Source organism: Paroedura picta, chromosome 9 (assembly GCF_049243985.1).
Source record: "Paroedura picta isolate Pp20150507F chromosome 9, Ppicta_v3.0, whole genome shotgun sequence".
NCBI lineage: Eukaryota > Metazoa > Chordata > Lepidosauria > Squamata > Gekkonidae > Paroedura > Paroedura picta.
The window spans coordinates 33,915,053-33,921,052 of NC_135377.1; positions in this window are offsets into that span (position 1 = coordinate 33,915,053).

A 6,000-nucleotide genomic window follows, 5' to 3' on the forward strand; every position below is an offset into this window, starting at 1 on the left:
TGATGGTGGGCTGGGGCCTGGCTAGTTCTCATGCTTTTCTCTTAATCTAGATCTTAGGCCTCATCATCACATGGGAACATTTTCCTAATAAATGCTCATTAGTAAAACTGAAGAGGTAAAAATAATTCCAGGAGGATTTTTCCACATCAAAAGTGAATGTGGTAAGTTAGCCAGAGTCCCAGTAGCTCTTTGACGTGGTTGCCAGGTTCCCGCTAATTCTCCCATTCATCCGCATCTCTCAAGTCTCGTCTGCTCTGATCCTCCTCTCTCTCTCTCTCTCTCTCTCTCTCTCTCTCTCTCTCTCAGGTTTTATTGATATTGATTGTACTGCATTTACAATAATCTGGCACAGCAGATGCCATGGATAAGCGAAAAGATGGGTTAGCAAGCCTATATGACCATCACAACTATCAAATGACTATGTAACAGATTCTTCCTGTTCCTGAGCTGCGATGCAGATAAGCCCATAGGGTTTCTATCCCGTTGAAGAAGTGGGGTGAACATTATTATTTCCTTCCTCAGCAAAAGAGAGATGGAGGTAGGGGCTGCAGAGTATTCTTTCCCTTGTAACAAGAGTAGAAAAAAACTCTCCATGGGGGGGGGGGAATCCATTACAGGTTTTCTTTCTCACAGCTATTCTGTTATAGGCTTTCTAACTGGCAGTGGTTGTTTCTTGAATGTTTCACTGGTTTGCTCTTCCAATAGAGCAGTGGTCCCCAACTTTTTTTTACCGGGGACAAGTCAAAGCTTGACAATTTTACTGAGGCCCGGGGGGGGGAGTCTTTTGCCGAGGGACATCACCACCGCCTGAGCTCCTGCTCCACTTGCTTTCCCACCAGCGCCCCTGACGTCCCGCCACCCACTGGAGGGTGCTGCCAGTAGCAGCTGTGCAGTGCCACACTGAGGGGGAGCCCCAGCCATGGCAGCCACTGGCGAGCACCAAAGGTGAGCTGGCAGCAGAGTGGCAGGGCAGCCCCTGAGGCAGCATCCAGGGAGGAGGATGAGGAGGAGCTGCGGCCCGGTAACGAATGATCCATGTACCGGTCCCGGTACACGGACCGGGGGTTGGGGACCATTGCAATAGAGGCTTCCCTTGGATCCATTTTGAAGGAATTCTGTTGCTTGATGCAGCCTCTAACAGATAAACCAGCACCAAATAAACGTTCCTTAATGGATCACCTGGAGAAAAAAAAGGATTCTAAACCCTTAACAAGAGACTAACGTTATTTACCTGGTGACATTTATGTTTATGATATGAAAAGCTTTGGCTGCACTTTCCACTGTTAATGCCACTGTTAAAGGGACAGGACATTTTTCTCAGGCCTGTTGGCAGCCCTAATCCCTCCCTCCAGAGGAACCTTTTTGGCCCTGGTCCCAGCCTGGTGGAATGCACTCTCAAGGGAGATCTTGGTCCTGCAGGACCTCAATCAGTTCCCAAGGGCCAGTAAGACGGAGCTATTCCACCAGGCTTATGTTCGGGACTGATGCTAACCCCCTGCCTGGGAGATTAGTTGGGGGCATTCAGATATGTAATGTTTTAGATCAATAATGCTTTTAATTTACTGTATATAATGTTGTCACGAATCATATACCCATCTTGAACACAATCAGGTGGACTAAATTTATATATATTAGTAATTAAGCCCGCTGTATGGATAATACAGCGGGCGCTAGGTACTTACCTTCTTTACCTTCTTGTGGGTGCTCCGTGGAAGCGGGCTGTCGGCGAGGGCTCCCTCGGGCGGCAGGGCCTCTCCTGGGTGGCGGTGTTTCGTTGTTTCGTGCGGCGGCCTGATGCGGCGAGAGGCGCTTTGCGCCTCTCGCCGTGTCAGGCCGCTGGGGAGGGAGCCCCGGCAGCCGTGCTCCGTGCGACTGCTGGGGGCTCCCTCAGGCGGCGGCCTGACGCGGCGAGAGGCGCTTCGCACCTCTTGCCACTTCAGGCCGCCGGGCAGGGAGCCCCCGGCAGCCGCACTCTGTGGGGCTGCCGGGGGCTCCCTTGCAGCCGGCCTGACACGTCGGAGGCGCTTTGCGCCTCCGACGCGTCAGGCCACGATCAAAGGAGCAACTGCGAGCCGCATTGCGCGCAGCTCGCAGTTGCTGGGGCTGGGAATCAGAGGGACCAATCGGCAGGCGGTCCCTCCGATTGTCTGTCCGGAGGAAGGGTCCAGTCCAGACCCTTCCTCATCCCGGACACATCCCGCCCCAGAACGCCTTACTGGATTATTTAGTCCGCGGCGCCCGCAGCACCGCGGGCTTTTGTTAATATATATATATATATATATATATATATATATATATATATATATATATATATATACATACACACATACTATTAATTACTAGTATATATATATGACACTTTCTATACATCAATAAGCCTGTACAACTCTACAACTATAAACATAGTGGTGGTCATCTAAAAACTCAAGGAAAATCAGCACACACTACCCATGCAACACTTTTAAAACACTTCTGAATTTGGCACTGTTATTTTCACCTCTGCTGTTTTGTAAATGTTCCTCTCACTCGAATAGATATACACAGAGATTGTGTATCTTTATTTATACACACAGAGAGCTTTTTCTAACACACACATAGAAAGCACACATTTATATGCACATAAATATATACACATGTTTTCAAAGACAACAAAACTACCTTTAAAAAATCTTAAAGGGAAATAATAAAACCAATATCTAACAATTATTCCCTCTTTTATTCCTGCAAATTAAAAATTGCGCTTTTTCTGTTTGCTAATGATAATTGATCACAGGCATATTAGAATGCATATTAAATTAGAAGCACTACTGAGCTTTTGAAATTAATTTGCATAATCCTGACAATAATTGTTAAAGGGCAACAATACTGCTGTGGACTTAAAATCCGGTGTTGTGAACTGCATTAATATAAAGAGGGTCTAATTCACAATGGAAAATAAATCGGTGTTCTTTGTCACATTTCTTATGAGTAAAGGTCCCCTTTGGAAAAATATATTTTTCTAACCAGCATTCTTTTGAGAGAGATCAAGATGGGTAGCCGTGTTAGTCTGTCAGTAGCATCAGAAAAAAAATAATAAAAGTCCAGTATAATAGGTCCTTAAATTCTAACAGATTCTGTGCTCCCCCACATGCAACCAGCTGGGTGACTTTGGGCTCGCCACAGCACTGAGAAAACTGTTCTGACCGGGCAGTGATATCAGGGCTCTCTCAGCCTCACCCACCCCACAGGGTGTCTGTTGTGGGGAGAGGAATGGGAAGGTGACTGTAAGCCGCTTTGAGCCTCCTTCGGGTAGGGAAAAGCGGCATATAAGAACCAACTCTTCTTCTTCTTCTTCTTCTTCTTCTTCAAAATGTGTGGCAAGTTATGAGCTTTTGTGAATCACTGCTCACTTCTTCAGATACAGCTATACCTGAAAAAGTAAGCAGTGACTATTGAAAGCTTATAGCCTTGTCTTGGCAGTAGTATGTGCGAAAATGTTCTCTGAGTCTTACTAGACTGTACACTGAACATGAGTCAGCAGTGTGATTCGGTGCTGTAACAAAATAAGTATAGTGTCCATGTCACAGAAGGTGATGGTACTACTTTAATTTGCTCTGGTTAGACCTCGCATAGAGTACTGTGTTTAGTTTTGGACACCACAATTAAAGAAGGATGTAGCCAAGAGAGGGCAACAAAGATGGTTGGGGTTTGGAAACCAACTCGTATGATGTCTGGTTGACGGAGCTTGGTCTGTTTAGCCTGGAGATAAGACAACTAAGAGGTAATACGATGGCCATCTTCAAGTACCTGAAAGACTGGCATATAGAAGATGGAGCAGACTTGTTTTCTGTTGCCACAGAGGGTCATACCAGAACCAATGGGTTAAAATTAATTCAAAATGATTTTTGACTAAACATCAGGAAGAAATTCTTGACAGACCATTTCCTCAGTTGAACACGCTTCCTCGGAAGTTGGTGTGTTCTTCTTTGGAAGTTTTAAAACAGAGGCTAAATACTCATCTCACAGAAATGCTGATTCTGTGAAATCAGGCAGATTGTGAATGGATGGGCAGGAAGGGTTGTGTCAGTGCATGACCCTTTCTTGCATGCCCAGAAAAATGCTGATTGCCATATGGGGTCAGGAGCTGAATTTCTTCCAGGGATTCTGGGTTTGAAGGGGCATCATCTCGGTATGGAATTGGGATCACTGTGAGTGGGCAAGTAGTTGTGAGTTTCCTAGATGACCCTGGAGGTCCCTTCCAACTCTATGATTCTAAGAGTTATTGCTAGGGTTGCAAGGTTATACAAGCAGCTGGCATGGGAAGTGAGGTGCACTTAGTGGAAGCAGGGAGGAATGCCTAGCATTTTCACAGTGTGCCTACCTGACCCACAAGTCACGTAGGCACATTGGGAATGTTACTCTGGGTTTGAGGCACAAACTCTATGGGTAAAGCTAATGGTAGAATCTAATTCTACCCCCAAACGTCACCCTTTGTTTTGTCCCCAAACGTCACCCTCTGACATCCCTGACATGCCTGTTGCTACAGACTATCATGGCTACCTATTTAACTTCTTACAGATCTATTGATCATATAAGGAGGCAGAGTCCAGGCTTTGCCCACCTCCAACTGGCAGTGTAACACTTATACCATTGCAGGCAACTGCCGTGGAGGGGAATGTCCAAACCAGACAAGACTTAAGAGATTAGTGGAAGGATCAGACATCTCTAGATGAGAGACACTATTGGAGAGCTTGAGAAGTTTCAATGCCTTGAATTTTGTTTAAGATGTGGTAAAGGGAGTTACGGCCTGCACTATTCTATCCTGTGCTCTAAATATGATGCTGGTAGGCAAGGATAAAATAACTGAGTTTTTGCATGTCTGATCCCTGATCTTAACCATGTTGTGAAGAAGAAGAAAAAGAAGAATTGGTTTTTATACCCCACTTTTCCCTGTGTGAAGGAATCTCAAAGCAGCTTACAATCGCCTTCCCTTCCGCTCCCCACAACAGACACCCTGTGAAGAGTTGAGAGAGCTCTGACTCTGTGAGAACAGCTTTATCAAAATTCTGAATGGCCCTAGGTCACCCAGCTGGCTGCATGTGGAGGAGCAGGGAATCAAATCTGGTGAGCCAGATGAAAAGGCACCACTCATAACTGCTGCACCAAGCTGCCTGAATTTGCTGCTGAATTTGCAACATCAGAACACAAGACAACATTTCCCCCAGTTACAGATGTTTGTTATGATAATGTTGTGTGTGTAGACCCTAAGGCACAGTTGAAATGAGATGCTTGACTTGTGCAAAGTTGGACAGGTCGGTTATTCAGTCCAGCCATCATTAGGCAGGCTTTCACAAAACCACTATTGTCAGGTGAACTTGCTTAGCTGAAACAACCTCAGGTACATGAAGGAAGCTCAGAAGCAGGTTTGTCTCAGTTTCCCCGCATAGTAGCTGCTTCTGCCACAGACCAGGTTGTGGAGCAGCAGGCAGCTTTTTCTGCCCAGTCCTCAAATTAAATAATTTACTGGAGAAAAGGCAGTACCCTGCAGCACCATGATCAAGTCAATAAATTAACCAACTTGTATTGCAAAGCATGAAATATGTGGTGTTTTTTTGTATGTGCCCAGTCAGGAGCAAAAAACCAACTGATCAGGAGTCCTTTTAATGACTGACCCTGGACAGATTGCATTGCTTCCTTTTTGCATCCGTGGCATCTATATGAGATAATGGTATAGTTATTGGACCATGGGGCACATTTTGGGACATTCCAGTACTGTAAAAAGAAAAAGGAGAGGGGTGTGCTCCACTTGAACCAGAATGGATCCAGACTGCTGGATCATAAGTTAAAAATGGTGGCAGAGGAACTTTAAAACTACACCTAGGCAAAAAGCTAACAGGAGCTGAGAAAAATCCCATTTGGACAGATTTTTCCCAAAGGGACAAAGGAGAAAAAGCATGCCATTGCACAAATGGGGATTAGGTAGACAAGGAAAGTAAGAATGAAGAAAACAGGATAGCCAAG